Source organism: Humulus lupulus, chromosome X (genome assembly GCF_963169125.1).
Source record: "Humulus lupulus chromosome X, drHumLupu1.1, whole genome shotgun sequence".
Taxonomy (NCBI): Eukaryota; Viridiplantae; Streptophyta; class Magnoliopsida; order Rosales; family Cannabaceae; genus Humulus; species Humulus lupulus.
Window position 1 is genome coordinate 59,509,023 of NC_084802.1, and position 20,627 is coordinate 59,529,649.

At 38.2% G+C, this 20,627-nt stretch overlaps 1 pseudogene; it reads right to left on the bottom strand.

Annotated features, from left to right (window-relative positions):
- Positions 1-5,968: 5,968 nt before the first annotated feature.
- LOC133805866 (photosystem II CP47 reaction center protein-like) lies at positions 5,969-7,406 on the bottom strand (annotated as a pseudogene).
- Positions 7,407-20,627: the final 13,221 nt, after the last annotated feature.

Here is a 20,627-nt window from a genome sequence, read left to right on the forward strand (position 1 = left end):
AATAATACAAAATTTATAAAATCCCGAACATATAAATAATTACAATTATAGTGACTAGGTCATAGTGAATTATAATTATAATTGTATGTTCAAAAGAATGAGTCCTAAGATTAAGTCAGTGCATTGGATTTTCACTGATCTGGTAATCTACGGTATGATCTACTTACACATTCGGGGTGTGATGTCTTATCCAAGACATTGACCAAGTAGATAAGATCATATGTGTTTTGTTACATTGGACTGGACCGATATTGATTATTGACAAGATAAGTAAGTATCGTTATTATCTAATCTAATCACATCACAATGTTGACCATAGGGCTTTAGACACTTGAGTTGCTGGTATGATATAGACTCGATTACTCAATTCAATCTTAATTTTGAGTGATTAATATTCTGCTAATTGTATTATTCAAGTCTTTTTATTTGTTCGATTAAAAATGTCATATTGACTAGTTCAATGGAAATAAATAATGTTAAATTATTTATTGATATTTAGTTAAAAAAGAAATAGAAGAAAGTTGAGTTTTTTATTGCAAAGTCTCAAAAAGAGAGTATTATAGCTAATTGGGACAATTTTGTTAATATTGATAAATTGAAATTAATATTAATAAAATGAATTAAATAAAGGTCAAAATTATAATTATTAAATAGTTAAATAAAATGGGTAATTAAAACCCATTTTATGTCCTAGCTAATTGCCTATATATACTAGTATTATAGAATGCATTAAAAAAGATGAATTTGACAAGGTAAAAATTCACTACTAATATTCTATACCTAGTCGCCCACTCTCTCTTAGTTTTCTCTCTAGGAATTCTCTTATCACGTGTTGAGACTTGCCCACACAAATACTAGGTTGTTTTAGAGAAAGACTTGGAAGATTGTGGTCTTGTTTCAAAGCGGTTTGAATTCCTTGCAATACCTAGCATTCAACAAGGACAAAAATTCAGGAATCCAAAGAGTGTAGTCATTGTTCCGCTACGCATCTTGTAAGTAATTTAATAGTTTTACTATTGTATTTGCGAATCTTTTTATGAAAATCACTTTTATGCATGTATTTATATTTTCTATTATATATTATTTTGTGCAATAGAGATCATGTATATAGACTTATATAAATGAGATCCTACAACTGGCTTCAGAGTCATGGTTGCTAGTTTATATGTTTATATACATGTATGTGATTTTTTGACATGTTAGATAGGTTAATTGGATGGTAGCATAATTGTTTGCAAGTTTAAGTTTTACGTATATGTGATGCTAATAGAATAATGTTCATGATTTTGGTATGTTTATGATTGTTTATGTGTGTTTTATTTTGTTGTATAAAATCCATAAATTCTGTAAATGAAATCAAAGCTTGAAAATTGTACAAAAATAATTATTTTGATAATCTTTTTTATCTCACTATATATGCATATGGAAGACTTCTCAACGGTTACTACCCATAGATGGGTACTAACAATTATGATGATGTGACAACATAGTGACTTGCTGACAACATAGTGACTTGGTATAGCAAGTCACTAATAGGTAAATATATATTTTTTCTATATTAATTTCGAATTTAGTTTTTTTTTTGCCATAATTAATGGTGTTTTCAACCAATGAGAAATACTAGTTATATTTAGAAATTGACATACATTTGAAAAATGAAAAAGTTTACAATATTATATTTTCATAATAAATACACATTTTTCATCATGTAACCCTTCCAAAAATTTGAAAAAATCAAAATTTATTTTTAGAAATATTAATTAACAACTATAAATATGAACCATTGATCTTAATCTAATGATTAATATTAAAGTAACCATCCATAAGTAGTAACCATTAAAAGTGCACCCATATGTATATATGTTTAATTTTTTTTTTTTTGTTAAAAACAAATATATATTTATATATATGAGGCAATTAAAAAAATTATTTATTTTGGATTTGTATCTTTAATTTCTTAATAAATAATATATTTTTGTGCAAGTAAATATCTTTTTGGTATTTTTTTCTAAAAAGAAAATATATATCTTTTCAGATGGGAACAATTGAATTAATTTTTATTTGATTGATATTTTGAAGATTGATTGAGTTAAAATTAATTGTGATTTCATGAAATTGATTGATTATTTTTTTTGTTATTCATTTATTTTGGTAATAAATGTGCATGCATAAATTAGTAACATGTCATATAGAATGTATGCTAGACCCATCCAATTATTTAACACGTCATGCATCATTATAAGTGTCATTCTTGCGAATTTGTGCTTAGATGATGGGCTTATATTGATAGCACATTATTTTAGATAATGGGAAAAACATCAAATAAAATGGGTCATAATCTTGATAGGTTTTATTTGGTCTCAATTGAACATGTAAAGTTTAAATTTCTCTCTTGTGAGTGGTTCCACTTGTGAAGACTCATTTGCTTTGCATTACTAGATTGGACCTAATCAATTGAATAACGATCAATAAAACGAAGGTTTAAATTCCTGTCTTTTGCATTATGTATGGAAGTTAGGGGGCCTTGTAGTGGGAACGACATACTGGACCCAACCTTCCTCCATGCAAGCCCAAATTGTTAAGGCTCATTTACCTAAGTTTGACTTGATTGTATTTTAGCCAATTTAGCTCTTAATACAGGATCGTTCAAGTCAGGTTTTTTTGTTATTAGGATAGGTGAATTATTCTCGATCCATCCCCTGAAAGAACCGGACATGATAATTTTTCATCATCTGGCTCGAGCACGAATCAAACGAAACAAATATACCTATATAAAAATTTCAATATGCTATCCATATCCACACAAATATGAATGATTCTATATAAGTACAAATTTACCAGTTTAGTTTCCTTTTCAGAGCTTCAACAATCAAACATTGCACAACATCCAGTTCTTACAAATAAATTATCAATACCCAAGTAGGCTTACAAGGTTGATTATAATCGAGTGCTTTATGGGTCATCTCAGACCTTTCAATTGGACTTTACCCCCCAAAATAGCGAGACTTTTTCTATACAAAGAATTTACTTGTTACTAATTGAATTTAGCCTCTGTTCTTCTTTAGATTCCTTGTTTCACTCCGATAGTGTAATAAATCAAGTCAATGCATAGGAAATGAATCCATTTACATACTATTAAGTAAGTGAAAGATATAAAACATAATCTAATCAAAATTATGCCTCATCACTTATTCTTTCGACTGGATCTTACGGAGCCTGTTCATAGATGACATGATCGAGTCTGATCATAGAAAAAAATGATCCATTTACATACTATTAAGTAAGTGAAAGATATAAAACATAATCTTATCAAAATTATGCCTCATCACTTATTCTTTCGACTGAATCTTACGGAGCCTGTTCATAGATGACATGTTTGAGTCTGATCATAGAAAAAAGCTTTCGCGATGGTTGGAACAAAGACACATTTTTGTTTTGAATTCAAATGTGGCAGATAAGGACATATATTCTGCTCAAACCAATAAATAGTTCAAGTCACACACTCCCATAATCCATTTTATCTTCAGAGAATTCACTTCAACTATGAGTGTCAAATAAAACATGACTTTATTTATATATTTTTGTGGAGTTGAAGAGAAATATCCAAATACATGTCTTATTATTTTCAATAATCCATATTTATAGCAATGAAATACTATTGTTCCTACCCCATGTGATAAATGATTGATTACAAATAGTATAATATAGCATCTTTATAAAGGACCGAAAATACCTTGCTTACGTATCATTAGGAAGTGCATTAACATAAATACGACAGTAAGAAGAGGTAATACAAAAGTGTGTAAACTATAAAAACGAGTCAAAGTGGATTGTCCCACACTAGCACTTCCGTGTAATAACTCTACCAAGGCTAATCCTATTATAAGAATAGTGGCTGATACACCAGTTACAATTTTTACTGCCCAATAACCTATTTGGTCCTGAGGTAAGGAATAACCAGTTACACCAAAAGATGCGGTCAATACACCCAAAACCACACCTGTAACCCAAGTCAATTCATGAGGTTTTTTTAAAGCCACCTGTGAGATACACACGAAATACGTGTAGGATCATCATTAGTACCATCATACTTGTCAACCATCAATGAACTGATCGGATTAACCAACCAAAGTTAGCTTCAGTCATTATATATTGAACAGAAGTAAAAGCCTCCACAACGGTCGGGCGATAATAAAAAGTCATAGCAAACCCCGTAGCTACTTGTACTAAAAAACAAGTAAATGTAATTCCTCCTAGACAATAAAATATGTTTATATGAGGGGGAACATATTTACTAGTTATATCATCCGCAATTGCCTAAATCTCAAGACGTTCTTCGAACCAATCATAGATTTTATTGAGATAGGTAAGCCAACCCCCCCCCCCCCCCCCCCCCCCTCTAAGAGCCGTATATGAAAATTTCATCTCGTACGACTCAAACATAAAGACCAAAATACAAGTTCTATCAGATATGCGTTCGAAACTTCCTAATTGTATTATTCACTCTTTTCTAAAGAAAAGGTAAAGAAAGAATACAAAAACTCTTTATTATGGTTATAATGCCAAAAATCTCAAGTCGGCTCATTTATCTCTATGTTGATTAGGCCTCTTGAATCTTGTATTTCCCTATTTTATTTATTTATTTGTGTGTAATGAGACCTTACTAGTGTTTTCTTTATTATTGATAGGAATTCTCTTGTTAAGACCCTATGAATTAATTAAAACCTCAGATTCATACTAGAACCATGATAAGTCAATAAAACCTTTTCAAACTAAGTCCAAAAATTCCTTGAGTAAGAATCGTTGGATCATCACTTATTCAATTAATAGACATAATGACTAAAAATTAAAAGAAACCTTTGTACTTTGATCAAAATAAACAAAAAAGGAGTTCAGTCACGAGGTCTGAATATTAAGTTAAGAATGAATCATAGTTCTAATACTTTAGTAAGATATTTCATATAGTCCGTGCTTCAGATACTATCATAGACTGATAATATCCGACGAAGTAAAACCATCTCTAACAAGATGACAAACCCGCTCTCTGTACTATCCATAAGATCAATTCTAACAAGTCGCACACTTATGTTCCGGAAATACAGAAACAAAGAAATTTCATGATCGAACTACCAAAATAGAATGAGATAAAAATCAGAGAACTAAATGCTTCACTTTGTAGTGAAAAGTGAGTTAATAGTTTTTGTGAATCTAATTCATTGAACTTCCGTCTAGTAAAATAGAAGAATTATAAATCTCCAAAATAATAGATAGGAATACCGCAAATAAAGTCATTGCAACACCCATCAAAGGAGTAGTTCCCCACCCAGGAGCTACTTTACCATATTCTGAATTTAACGGTTTCAATAAACCCCCTGCACCAGTTCGTCTTGAACCAGATCTAGAACTACCCTCAACAGTTTGTGTCAGTGAGATTTATTGACTTTGTATACCATTCTGTTGTAAATAAATGATCTTAGCATAGATCTATTGTGGTCTTTTAATTATATAATAATGGAAATAGCAACCCTAGTTGCCATATTTATATCTGGTTTACTTGTAAGTTTTACTGGGTACGCCTTATATACTGCTTTTGGGCAACCCTCTCAACAACTAAGAGATCCATTCGAGGAACACGAGTTCTAGTTGAAGTAATGAGCCTCCCAATGCCGGGAGGCTCATTACTTTCAATTGAGATAATGAAAAATTATTAAATTTTTGTGTTGGAACTTTAGGCGTTTCTAGAAAAAAGATAGCGAAAAAAATGATTCCTAGAGTCGAGACTAAAAGGAATGTATAAACCAATGCTTCCATAGATTCGATCATGGTTTACAATTATAGCTTCCATACCTATTTATTTGAGATTGTCTCTTGGATAAAGAAAGAACAAACCAAGAGTCAAAGAAAAGACATCAATTCAAATCAAGATTTATCTGGTATTCTACATCAAATCCTAAAACTAAAGACAAAAAATAACAAAACAATATTCTATCAGACTACTTGTCTTCTTGTAGTTGGATCTCCAAGTTTTTGGAATGCTCCAAATTCTACTTGAGCATCCAAATCTGGGTCAATACCAACAAAAACATCCCTGAACAAAGTTCTAGCACCATGCCAAATGTGCCTGAAGAAGAAGAGCAGAGCAAACGAAGCATGTCCAAAAGTAAACCAGCACATCAGACTACTACGAAAAACACCATCGGATTTCAAAGTAGCACTATCTAATTAAAAAAATTCACCTAATTGCGCACGTCTAGAATATTTTTTCACAGTAGCAGGATCACTATAACTGATTCCATTGAGTTCACCACCATAGAACTCAACAGTTACACCTACTTGTTCAACACTATATTTTGATTCTGCCATTCGAAAAGGAACATCGGCTCTAACAATTCCATCTCCATCTACCAAAACAACCGGAAATATTTCAAAAAACGTAGGCATACGACGTACAAAAAGTTAACACCCTTCTTTATCTTTAAAGATAGGGTGTCCTAACCAACCGACAGCTATTCCATCCCCGTTGTCCATTGAGCTCGCTCTGAGTAATCCCCCTTTTGCCGGATTATTGCCGATGTAATCATAAAAGGCTAATTTTTCTGGAATTTTAGATCAAGCTTCAAATAAACTTTGATTTTCGGCTAGCCCAACAATAACTCTTCGATATATTTCTTGTTGAAAGTATCCTTGATCCCATTGATAACGAGTGGGCTCAAATAATTCAATCGGGGTAGTTGCCAAACCATACCACATAGTTCTAACAAATACAAAAGCTGCAAAAAAGACCACAACAATACTACTGGAAATGACAGTTTCAATATTTCCCATACGTAATCCTTTGTATAGACATTGGGGTGGACGAACACTAAGATGGAATAGACCCACCAATATGCCTAAGGTTCCCGTGGCAATATGATGAGAAGCTATTCCTCCCGGAACAAAAGGATCAAAACCTTCCATGCCCCATGCTGGATTTACAGCTTACCCTTCCCATTAGTCCATAAGGATCGGATACCCATATTCCAGGACCATACAATCCTGTTACATGAAATGCACCAAAACCAAAGCAAGCCACCCCTGAGAGAAATAAATGAATTCCAAAGATCTTGGGAAAATCCAAAGAGGGTTTTCCTGTACGTTCATCAGAAAATATTTCTAGATCCCAATACACTCAATGCTAGATAGTTGCTAAAAAGCACAAGCCAGAAAACACAATATGTGCACCAGCCACACCTTCGTAACTCCAAATACCCGGGTTCGTTATAGTTCCCCCCTGTGATACTCCAACCACCCCACAAATTGGTTATTCCTAAATGAGTCATGAAAGGTATAACAAACATACCTTGTCTCCACATTGGATCAAGAACAGGGTCAGAGGGATCAAAAATGGCTAATTCATATAGAGCCATTGAATCGGCCCACCAGCAACCAGAGCTGTATGCATTATATGGACAGAAATCAAATGGCCGAGATCATTTAATACGACCGTATGAACACGATACCAAGGAAAAACCATAAAAATACCCCTTATATCAATGAAAAATAGACACTATGTAACTTTATTGCACTTTAAAAAAACTCTACTAGGGACTTTACTTTTTTAGTGGATTATCTCGGGGAAATGATTCATATTTGTTTTATTCTTTTAGTAAGAATGTTTTTTTAGTTTAGTAATAATGGAACAATTTTGCTTGTAAGAATAAGAAGCAGATTTATTCTACACCCGATAAGTACCAAGATGCAATGGTCAGACGTTGATCGCATTTTATCTGAGTAATTGCCTCTTTATTTGTTCATCATTGAAAGGACCCATTTGTAAGAATTTGCTTTTTTTTTATAATATGAACTAAACTTATTCAATCTATGCTATGTATAAAAGATACAATACAATGTTATTAAGACAATAAACCTATTTATGCTTTCACATCAAAGTGAGATATAATACTTTATATTTCTTTCATTTAATGCCTATTGGTGCTCCAAAAGTACCTTTTCGAAGTCCTAGACATGAAGATGCATCATGGGTTGACATATAGTGTGACTTGTTAGATATATTGGGTCATATGGTATTCCCCAGTTCTCTTCCCCGATCGAGATATCCTCCCTTTCGTCCAAGAAAGATTGATTGAATTATAAAAAATTTGGAGCGTGAAATGCAATGAAGTGCACTTAAATATATTTTTTAGGGGGTATACAAATTAATATTAGCAATTCAAATAATTTATGGTTGGCTTGGTTCGACCAATAAAATGAAGTATCCAGGCTCCGTTTAGAAACAAAACAATTGGTAATATATCTAGGATTTCTACTTAGATAATCATATTTTATATTATATTCGATTTCTAATTTCTAATATGAATAGACGTGATTTCAAATTGAATATTTAATATTTGGATTTGGTAGGAGATATGAAATAAATTGAAAAAAAAAAAAAGTCACAGAAAAAAGACATAGTATTTGTCCATTTGTCCTATATAGGCAAATTCAAATCGGGCAGATCTTTACTCGGAGTAGAGCATAAACCTAAAATAATTCAAGAAGACCATTCAGGAATAAGAAAATTACATCGTGATTTGGATTCCGATGAAACAATACATCAATGAGAAGATAGTTTGATAAGTTTGTTTATAAGTTTAGTGAATTTTTTTGTTTATGTTGACATGGTTTTCTGCCAACAGTGTATTAAGAAATAATAAGGGCAGATTAGTGCTTAATGGTAAACCATAATGGAAAATAATCAAAATTCACTCAAGAACACAGAACTTTTACGTGGTTCAGTGACTAAAATCCACCTAATCCATGAGCCAATATTATTGTTTTTTTTCTCTCTATTTTGGCAGAGTTTCGGTATTACAGAATTCTCCCTTTCCTGTCCAATATTCCCAGTATTTATGGGGGAATTTCATGGACAGGTTTGGGTAACCGCGCGAGTCAATCACGCATTTACATAATGTCTACATTCCATACAAATAATTCCCATTTATATTGGGATATGATTTGATCACAAAGTAAATATGTCCTGTTATCTTGGATAATAAATATGACAGCCTGGTCATGAATAAGCATATAAGCAAATCCCGAATCTCTGGGGATCCTTTAGTATGAAGTATAAGTTATATCAGAATCGCCTGAGCTGCGTATCTTCCACGGGCTTGTATTATGATAGCTATCTGACCCTGAGCTAGCGCTTTAATGATTTATCTTATTCGCAGTTCGTAGTAAAGTCAAGATGCATAACACTAGATCTGATCATTACGAACCTCGAGCTGTCCGTCTAAATAATAATCAAATATTCTACTTGATTACTTTTCCACGTATTTGTCTGCCAGCTGTACCTGGGCTGAGTGAATGAACTTGTGCTAAGATTAGGGTACAACATTTGCCCCCCAAGCTCCTGTTTGTGTATGATGTCATCATTTTCTGACCTACACAGTAGGGGCTTTTAAACTTCTGCTACATAAAAGCATGCATGCCTAATACTCGAGTACTGAACACGTGGTGTACTGCAATTGGCGTCTGTTTGGGTTTCGAGGACTGCAATAATTGTCTTGTCAACTTTTTGCTGCCATTTGGTCTATTTAATCTTGGCCCTTGGATCTTGAACTAACCCAATTGGATGGCTCAGATTAACTTCCATAATTTACGTATAAATAGGATGAACAAATTTCAAACCTCACCACCTTTGCATTTAAAAATTTCCCTTTTCTGAACTTCCAATCTTCTATTCTTTCCCAGAATCCCTAAAACTGTTCATCGTGCCTAGACATTCATAAGCTTTCTAGGAGCTTCCCATTGCCGAGTCTACAACCTCTAATCAGCGAACGTATTTTCCTATAAGTATCTCATCCCTTGATTTGAAAAAATTTCCCCTTTTTTTTTAATGGAATTTCTATTCTTAACTATGTTCATCCACAACACTCATTGTAGTTACTATTAGGCTATTTCTAAATGTTCATAGGGAATAGGTTTCGATTTAGGTTCAATGGGTGAGTCCAAACATGTTTTAGAAATAAGACGTCCATAAAACTGGGGAAATTTCTAGGTAAATCTAGGTAACCCTAATGGTGAATTGATTTAAAGAATACCCATTCGAGGTAAAGAAACTGAAGGGTCTTTAGGTTTGAAACTGGATAGTTTAGGGGTTACGTTATCTTGGGTGGTTTTGCACTAAACCGCTTCCCAAGGAAAATAGTGGTCTGAAATTTCTGACATACGGATCCCTAAATATCAAGGGAATGTTAGGAAATTGAGGCGCATAGCTTAGGATATCATGTGGCAGCACGCGATGGGGATGAGGATAACTTTTAGCTAGTATAACAAAATAATCCATTTCGTCTGTATCCTCATGACATAGTTATAGATCATCATAGGTTGCCTACTAACTAGGTCGTTTTGTCTTTAGGCGATCTGATGGCCCCTCCAAAGAAGAAACCCACGAGCTCATCTTCCCAACGCAAAGGCAAAGGGAAGAAGGTCGTGCCTGACTCTCCCTTCTTACACTTCGGTTCGGTAGTGGAGAGAGAAATTTCTGTCGACCCCAATGCGTTCTTCGAGGTCAAGCATATCATCTCAAAGGTCACGACTCAAGGGAAGGTGAATAAGATTATGTTGAGCCACAACATAGAGATCGGAGCTGGGACTCTCCTCGTCCGACCTACGTTCGAAGGGGAAGAGAGTTGTACCCCTTTCCAAGACGACTACGCGGCTTAGAGTGATGAGCACCTGAAGGCTAGGGCCTTCCTTCCCTTGGACTAGTATTTTGTAGATTTCTTACACTACATAAAACTGGCTCCTTTTCCGCTCCCCCCAAATTCACATAGACTTTTGGTGGGGCTGAAATATTTGTTCTTGAAACATGAGTGGGAGGTCCCCACCCCGGCAGACATATTATACTTCTTCTGCCTCAAGGCAAGCCCCGACCAGAGGGGACGTGGTGACAGGTTCTACTACCTCACACAGTTTCCAAACTCTGCCTCCATTATTGAGCTCCCCAGCCACCCAAACGACTATAAAGATTTATTCTTTATGTTGAATGGCTTCAGGAACTGTGAACACCGTTACTTCAACTGACCTCGTAAGTCTTCCATCTTTGTAACTCAAACTCAAGAGCTTTTATTTCTCTTAAAATATTTTTCTTGTACATGTCTTGATTGAATTTTCCTTTCATGCATCCATATTCGCCAGGAAGGGAAAATTTGTGACCCTTGAGGGACAATATGAGAAGCTGTCCAGACTTCCCCCTAGTGAAAAGGACTATCGCCAGGTCATGAATGACGTCACGATGCTGACCTGTAAGTTGATCAGTGAGGGTCAAACATTGGCCTTGAGGACTTGGGCTCCTCTTTCAGTGATCCCCGAGCTCCCCTCCTCTCAAGAGGCCTCGCCAGCCACTGAGGATGATGAGGAGGAAGAGGATGAGGTGCCTCTTGTGCGAAAAAGGCGGGCCCCCGAAGCAGACCATAGACCTGATCCTGACTGTGCTGTTTCCAGGGCAGCAGCCGGCCCTTTCAGCCAAGGTAGCCCATACATTTTTAGGGAATTAGATCGGGTTACTGCTAGTTTTAGGTTAATTCGTTTCAACCCCAATCAGCTAGTTAGTCGCCACCCTATCTATCCAGATCTAAACATAACTCTCCTCCAATGCGTGGACCGTTTGGTGGTACGCTACGACCATAGCTACCCCAAAGGCACCATTGTTGTTGACAATACACTGCACTTTAGGTTGTCAATTTTTAAAGAATATGGAACCAACCTTAGGACTTGGCTCTCTCTGCTCCAAGGGGCATTTTCTCTTGGATTTAGGCAGTGTATAGACGAATCTAGCCCTGAGGAGGAACCTGAACTCCCTAGGGTTTTAGAGATTGTACCCCTAGATTCTCCTTCCTCTCCATTACTTCTAGCCGGAGGTCACAAATGCTTAGCTCGGTTATAGATTCCTCCCCCAGCCCGGAGGGTAGGATATTTATTTCCACCTCTTTCTTTATATGTTTTTAAAGCATCATTTATGTGAACTAACTCCTTTTGTTCTTTTTAGGCGAAGAGATGGAACAGATCGGAGCTCCCGACCTATGAACTGCCTCTTAGGCTTGGAAAACCGGCGCGGGCCCCGTCGTGAAGAGGCTCAGGGTAGCAAAGAAGGCCACCCTTGAAACGGGGAACACTTCAAAATCCCCTGCCAAGAGTAAGGACACGAGCTCTGATCAGGAGCCAGCTTTGGTGGCTACTGTCATTGATGAGAAACTTCCTCCTCCCCCTTCTCGACATATTCCCCCACCTCCCCAAGTTATTCAAGACGAGCCCCACCGTCTGAATACCGGTTGATCCTCAGGACCTGGAGAGGATCCTAGAAGCCTTTTGGGGAATTATATATGAGACATCGTCTCTTATGATGGGCCACACCTATAAAGCCAGCGTGAGGGACCTGAGAACCATAGAGGAGTGTAGCCCAGAGAATGTCTTTGAGTCTGCCATGGGGATGAATCTCACCGTAAGTTTTTCTTTCACATCTGGTGGTAATTTTTTTTTTGTTCTTCATCTTATATTTTTGACTTGTTTTGTTACTTTGTAGTCCGTCCTGGCCCAATACCGCAACATAACTCGGGCTAGGGCTAGAGATGACGAGCTCCGGGCCAAGCTGGATGCTGCTAAGGAAGGTGAGCAAGCCGCCAAAGCAGCCTTGACAACTGCTCAGAAGAATGAGTAAGCTGCCCAAGCTGCTCTCGTCACTTCCCAGGAAAAAGAGCAGGCCGCAAAGACCGCACTATCCGCCTCCCAAGCTCAGACCACAGAAGTGAACCATCGTGCAGAACAACTCCAGGTCGAGATTGGTGAGCTCAAGCGAAACTGCTCGAGGCCGAAGCTAAAGCCAAGGAGGAAAAAGCGACATCATCATTAGCCATGGAGGAGATGTTGTACCATTGCTGGGCTTTCAACTAGGATGGGAAATTCTCTTTTATGGAGCCTGGATTATGGGATCCGTACCTTGCTAAATTCAAGGCTCAGTTCTTGCAAGAACCCTCGGAAACTGGTGAGGCTTCTGGAGTAGCAGAGGGAGATGGTGAGGAGGTCACCTCTGTGGGTCGAGCTGACGGGGCCCACTGATTTTATTTATGATTTTCTTTGTAATTGTCTAACAGTTTTTTGATATTAAACAATTGCATTTGGGCTCAGTTAGAGGTTATTTCTCCTTGGTGTAATTTGTTTGTTTTATTTCAATATATATCTAACTTTTGATCCACCTGTCTTTCCTTTATTATCTTCTTATGCTTATGAATCCTTAGACTCTTGTACATTCGAGATTTTAGGAATCGACTTTTAGATCGAGATAAATTTTATCAAACTTGGTTATATCCAAGTTTTTATTTGTTTATTTGTGTCATACCTGTTAAGAATCAGGCCTCGAACTTGGTTATATCTAGGTTTTTTTAACGATTTAAACTTAGGTCACACTAGGTTTATTGAAAACTCGAGCTTTAAAAAGCCGTTGAATAATCAATTTTCCATACTTCTAAGTTTTTGGACCTGGTTACGTCCAGGGTTTTAAATAATTTAAAATTAGTTCGTGCTAGGTTTATTGAAAACTCGAGCTTTAAAAAGTAGTTGAATAATCAATATTTCCTTATAAGTTTTTGGACCTGGTTACATCCAGGGTTTTAAATAATTTAAACTTATTTCATGCTAGGTTTATTGAAAACTTGAGATTTAAAAAGCCGTTGAATGATCAATATTTCCAAGCTTCTAAGTTTTTGGATCTTTATCCGAGCAGGCTTAATTTTGCCAACCTCGGTTATGTGCCCCCCAAGTAACGTAGAATGTATAAACTTTCTTGGTTACTTTTACAAATATGAGAACACGAGCTTGCAATAATAAGACTAGGAAATGGTTATTTAACAATCCATCTATTATTTAATTGGAATGGCTTTTATAAATAAGCCTTACATTGATGGTGGAACTGTAATGCCCCAAAATTCCTAATGTGGTTTAATGGTCGGATTAGTAGGCCGGGAGGGCCATAATTGTTTTATTGTGCCATTAAATGATTATATGCATGTCTATGTGAATTATATTATAATATGATGTTAAATGCGTGCATGTGGGTCCACATTTGATTGTAAGGGAATTTTGGTAATTTGGCCCGTTGAGGGCATATTTGTATATTTTGGTGCATGCTTGTGATTAATTGTTGAGGCCACATTATAATGTGAATTTGTTCGAGCTATTCGGCATGAGACGATCTTTGAATATAAACTATCGGTTTGGTCATAACAGGCTTAAGCTCGGGGCTCGGGGTGAGTCTTGGGGTGTTATGGTGATTAGAGCGTTACTGGGAATTAAAGGGTAACGGGATATGAATTATTGGTATTTGAGAATATTGAGAATAGAAGGAATTGGAGGGTGTTAATTATGATTAATGAAATAGGTGGGAAAGGACGATTTTACCCTTGGGAGTCTTTAGAAACCTTTAAATGACCTAGGGGCAAAATAGTCATTTCACCCCTAAGATATATATCAGCTTTGTAGACTGTAGAAGCTTACCAAAATAGAGCAAGTTCTCCTCTTCTCCCGTAGATCCTTTCTCCTTCATTTTCCTTTGGAATTCTTGACCTCAATTTGAAGAAACAAGCTAGGAAATCAAGGATTAGAGTTTGTAAACTTAGTTCATCCATTGAAGAGGACACAAATCCAGCTTGAGGTAAGAATTCATCTATGAATTTAAGCTATACTCTATTTTTCTTATGGTTTTTAGTCAAGAGATTTTGATGTGGTTAGTTGGGAATTAATGGAAGTTTTTGGAGGAAATTCACTTGAGTTTTGATGCTTGTATGTTGGGTAAGTTGTAGTAACAATTGGTGGCTTTGTTTAGTAATGTTGGGGGAGTTTTAATGAGGTTTTAGAATGAGTTCGAAGGGAGAAAAACATGGATTTTGGCTGAGTTTTAGGTGGGATCGCAACTCTGTTCTAGAGCGTCGCGGCCCAAGCTTGAGAAAATGGGAGGAAGAGGCTGAAGGGCCGCGACATGGCCAGGAAGGGACGCGGCCCGTGCTGGGAGCTGAAGGGAGGCCGCCTCTGGTTAAGGGGCAGGCCGCAGCATGGCCAGGGAGGGTCACGACCCTTAGTGGCATTTTGGCCAAAAGTTGGCTTTTGGCTTGGGGATTCAAGCCTTAGGCCTCGGGATCGATCCTACTACCCGATTTAGTAGGATTTGATGTCTCTGAGGCTAGGTTTTGGTTCGAGAACCTTTGTTATTCATTTTATTGATGGAATCCCATATTTGGTTATGACCAGGTGACCGTCAAGGAACCAAAAGGTTGATCGTTCTCAAGGGTCGTTCTTATACTAATTATTGCTTGAACCAGAGGTAAGAAAACTGCACCCTGTGTATATGACATGCGTGGTTGTTATAGAGGCATGTTGGTTGTTAAATGTGGACATTGATTGCATATTAAATGCTTAGCAAATCTTGCTTACTTGTGTATGGCACTGACTATTCAGAATCGGCACTGGTCGCGTATCACTGACCTAAGAGTTAGGAACGGTAGAAGAGTCATGAACGCAGAGCCGATAAAAGATTAGATCTAATCGATATCAACATTGAATGACTCTAGGAGCATTAATGCTGGACTGACCCTAAGGTCGATGAAAATTATAAGTGCTTGACTAGTCTAAGACTAGTTACTCAAAGCCAGGGCCAAAGGCCTAGGTGATTGTTTGTCACATGCCTAGGGAGTGGAATCCCATGGTTGTGACTCTATAGTCACTCAGTAGGTTATGATGGAGGCTATTTCATCAAATACTTATCTTGATAAGCTAGTGAAAGGATCACTTATTCGTAAAGCCCAGGTGACCCTATCGTCACATGGCTAATGGGAATGGAACCCACCTTAGTGACTTTTACAATTGTCACTCATCTATTTTTGACTGAAAGTCCTGAATGATTATTATGATCATTGTTGATATTGTATTCATGCAGTATTGAGTTTTCTTGCTGGGCTTTGGCTCATGGGTGCCATGTGGTGTAGGTAAAGGGAAAGAAAAGCTCACCCAACCTTGAGTGGAGAGCTTAGGTGGTGATGTGTACATATGCGGTCGCTTGACCACCACGGCCAAGGAGTTCTCAGGGGAACTAAGGGTTTTACCCTATTTTTGCTACTTTGATCGGCGGGTTGTAAATTTTATAATGTAGTGACCATTTTGCATTATAAATAACTTGTAAACATTTTTATGGGCCCATGAATAGTTTTATGTTTTAAATAAAATATATCCTTTCCTTTTGATTGGTTTTCCACCTTAACCTATTAATAACACCTAGAAGCACATTTTTAACCAAAGGACTCGGGTAGCGAGTTAAATTCACAGTTCAAAGTTCACCGTAACGATCTTGGGGTAACCAGGGCGTTACAGGAACTATTGATAATACTTTTTCAAATGCAGAGCATTCTAGGTCCACGGGACTATTTCTCCATTCAGTTAAGCTATCTTAAAAGTTCCCTCGCGTAAGACTTCTACAACCTGGTATGGTCCTTCCTAGTTCGGGCCCAACACACCATCCTTAGGGTCTTTATTCGCCAAAAAGACCCTTCAGAGAACCAGGTCGCCTAATCCTAGTCTGCGACCCTTGACTTTTGAATTGAAATAACGAGTGATATTTTGTTGATAATGGGCGAGCTGTAGTTGCGATTCCTCTCATTTTTCTTTGATCAGATCGAGGGATGCGTTAAGTAATCCATTATTCTGTTCTTGATCAAACGTCATTTGCCTGTGAGTAGTTACCATTGCTTTTATTGGAAGCATGGCCTCACTTCTGAAAGTCAGGAAAAAAGGAGTATGCCCTGTGGAGGTCCTGTGAGAAGGCCCAAAGTACTTGCGGGAGTTTTTTGGGCCACAATCCTCTCACTTCGTCTAAGCTCTTCTCAGACTCGCCGTAAGGGTTTTGTTTACAGCCTCAACCTACCCGTTGGCTTCTGGGTAAGCTACCGACAAGAAGCTCTTCGTAATGCCATATTTTTCACAAAATTCTGTGAAGAGATCACTGTCTAATTGTGTCCCATTGTCTGACACGATCTCTTTAGGAAGCCCAAACTGACATATAATATTCTTTACCATGAAGTCCTGGACTCTTTTTGAAGTGATGGTTTCCAGAGGCTCAACTTCTACCCACTTCGTGAAGTAGTCGATCGCCACCACTGTGTAACGAAGTCCTCCCTTTCCCATAGGTAGGGAGCCTATTAGGTCGATTCCCCATACCGTAAATGTCCATGGGGATGAAATCATCGTTAGCTCGACCAGAGCAGCTCGGGAAACCATGACGAAACGCTGGTGATTGTCGCACTTCTGAACATACGAGATCGAGTCTTTCGTTAAAGTGGGTTAGAAATAGCCCTGCCTCAATATCTTCATTGCCAAGTTTTGTCCCCCAGCATGATCTCCACAAAATCCTTCGTGTATTTCTTGTAAAATGGTTTTGTCTTCCTCGGGTAGAACGCATCGTAGGAGAGGTAATGAATTACCATGCCAATATAAGGTTCCATCTACTATTACATACCGTGGAGCTTGATAAAGTACTTTTCTCGCATCTTTTCTGTTGTCAGGTAACTTTCTAGTTGTGAGGTATTCCATTACGGGAGTCATCCAGGTCGGCCTTATGTCGATCATTCCGACCTCTATCACTTCTCCTATCACGCTTGGGTTCTCCAAGAATTCCACTGGCACCACATTCAATGTCTCAGTCTCTTTTGTGGTAGCAAGCCGTGCCAAAGCATCAGCGTTAGAATTCTGCTCGCGGGGAATCTCTTCAACAGAGTTGTACTCAAATTATGACAGTCCTCCCTTTACCTTAGCTAGGTAGGCCGCCATCTTGGTACCTCGGGCTTGATACTCTCCCAATACCTGATTGACCACTAGTTGGGAATCGCTATAGCATTGGATGGCTTTCGCTTTGAGTTTTCTTGCTACCCTCAGTCCTGCTAGTAAGGACTCATATTCAGCTTCGTTGTTGGATGCTTCAAATCTGAACCTTAGAGCTATGTGAAATCGATGCCCTTTCGGTGAGATTAAGATGATCTCTGCTCCTAATTCGTTCTCGTTTGACGATCCGTCAATGAAGATCTTCCATAATTCCTACTTCGACTCCCTCAAGAGCTCCTCTTGAAAACCGGTGCATTCAGCCATAAAATCTGCAAGGGCCTGACTTTTAATTAAGGTCCGTGGCATGTAAAATATCTTGAATTGGCTAAGTTCGATGGCCCATTTTAAAAGACGTCTCGACGTTTTAGGTTTTTGCAAAACCTACCTTAAAGGTTGGTCGGTTAAAATGTTGATTGAATGGGGTTGGAAATATGGCCGGAGCTTTCTGGATGCCAATATCAGAAAAAATGCCAGCTTTTCTATTAGGGGATATCGTGACTCAGCTCCGAGAAGTCTCTTGCTTACATAATAAACTGGTTTCTGAGCACAGTCTTCTTCTCAAACTAATACGGCGCTAACTGCATTCTCTGTCACGACCAACTAAAGGAACAAAGATTCTCTAGACATAGGTTTAGATAATACGGGGGGCTCAGCCAGATGCGTTTTTAGGTCGTGGAATGCCTGTTCGCACTCCTCGGTCCACTCGAATTTTTTATTTCCTCTGAGCAAGTTGTAGAATGACAGACACTTGTTAGTGGATTTTGAAATGAAACGATTCAAAGCTGCCACCCTTCCAGTTAAACTTTGAAGTTCGTTACACGACCTGGGTGAGGGAATTTCTAACAACGATATGATTTTTTCAGGATTCACCTCGATCCCCCTTGTGTTGACTATGAACCCTAGGAATTTTCCAGATGCCACTCCGAAAGTGCATTTATGGGGATTCAGCTTCATGTCATACCTCCTTAATATTCCAAAGCACTCTTCTAGATCGGACACATGGTTGTTGTCAGTTTTCAATTTGACAAGCATGTCATCGACATATACTTCCATATTTCTCTCGATCTAACTAGCGAACATCTTGTTGACCAAGCGTTGATATGTAGCCTTGGCATTCTTCAGTCCGAAGGGCATAACTTTATAATAGTATACGTTACGTTCGGTGATGAAGCTAGTATGTTCCTGGTCTGCAGGATTCATCGCGATCTGGTTATATCCAGAATACACGTCCATGAAGGAGATGAGCTCGTGACCTACCGTGGCATCTACCAATTGATCAATCCTTGGTAGTGGGAAACAATACTTGGGACAAGCTTTATTTAGATCGGAGAAGTCAATACAGGTCCTCCACTTCCTGTTTGGCTTTGGGACCAGCACAGGGTTGGCAACCCAGATCAGGTACTTTGCCTCTCGGATAAACTCGCATTTTAATAATCGGGCTACTTCTTCCTCAAGGGCTTCAGCTCGGACCGTTCCCAAACGTCTTCATTTTTGGGATTTCGCAGGCACATTCTTGTCCAAATTTAAGGTGTGCATGATTACATTCGGACTTATTCCCACCATATCTTCATGCAACCAAGCAAAGACATCCAAGTTTTCCTATAAGAAATCAACCAGCTCCTTCTTCCTTTTATCGTCAAGATTCTTCCCAATCTTTACGAATCTTGAAGCATCTTTGGGGTCGATGTATACTTCCTCGAGCTCTTCTATGGCCTGGAGTTCTGATCTGTCTTTGCCTACTCGTGGGTCAATGTCATCGAGTTGGGCGATGCCACCATCCTCTTTTTCCTGAGGTTCTTCCATCCCACAAGTAACTTCTACTTCCTGAGACTCCTCACATCCATCATTTATGACCATCACTTGCTGTCCGGGTTGTGATTTTCCCTTCATAGAAATGCTATAGCATTCCCTGGCAGCAAGCTGATCACCTTTGACGATGCATATTCCCGCGACTGATGGGAATTTTATTGCTAGGTGGCGGATAGAGGTTATGGCTTCAAACGCCATCAGTGCAGTTCAGCCCAAAATCGCATTATATGCAGTTGGACAATCAATTACCACAAACTCAAGTAACTTGGAAACAGTTTGCGAGTCTTCTCCCAATGTCACCACCAATCCGATCATCCCGATGGCTGCCGACCCCTCACCAGAAAATCCGCACAGAGTCATTGAGGTCGCCTTAAAATCAGTTACAGATAACCCCATTTTTTCTAGGGTGGACCTGAAAAGTAGATTCACAGAACTTCTGTTATCCACTAGTGTTCTTTGGACCCTCTGGTTGGCAAGGTGAATGGTTATGACCAATGGATCGTTATGTGGGAATTGGACATGTCCAGCACCCTTTTCTGTGAAAGTGATTGGTTGCTTTTCCAATCGGTGTTGTTTCGTTAATCGTTGCTCCAGGACGAACTCCACCCCGTTATGGGACTTCATTTTGTTAATGTACCTCTTCTGGGCCCCCCTACTCATGCCTGCCAAATGGGGTCCTCCTGCAATAGTGGTTATATCTCCCCTACTATCGGAGGAGGGTCGACTTGATTTTTCTGAGCTTTATGTTGGCTTGTCGGAGCTGTCGGAATTGGTAGTGGATTGTGCCTAGCGGGCTGACTCAGATTACCCCAATTTCGGGCATATTGGGCCAAAGGTCCTGCTCTAATGAGAGTTTCAATCTCATCCTTCAGCTGTCAGCAATCATCAGTGTTATGACCGATGTCGTTATGGAATCG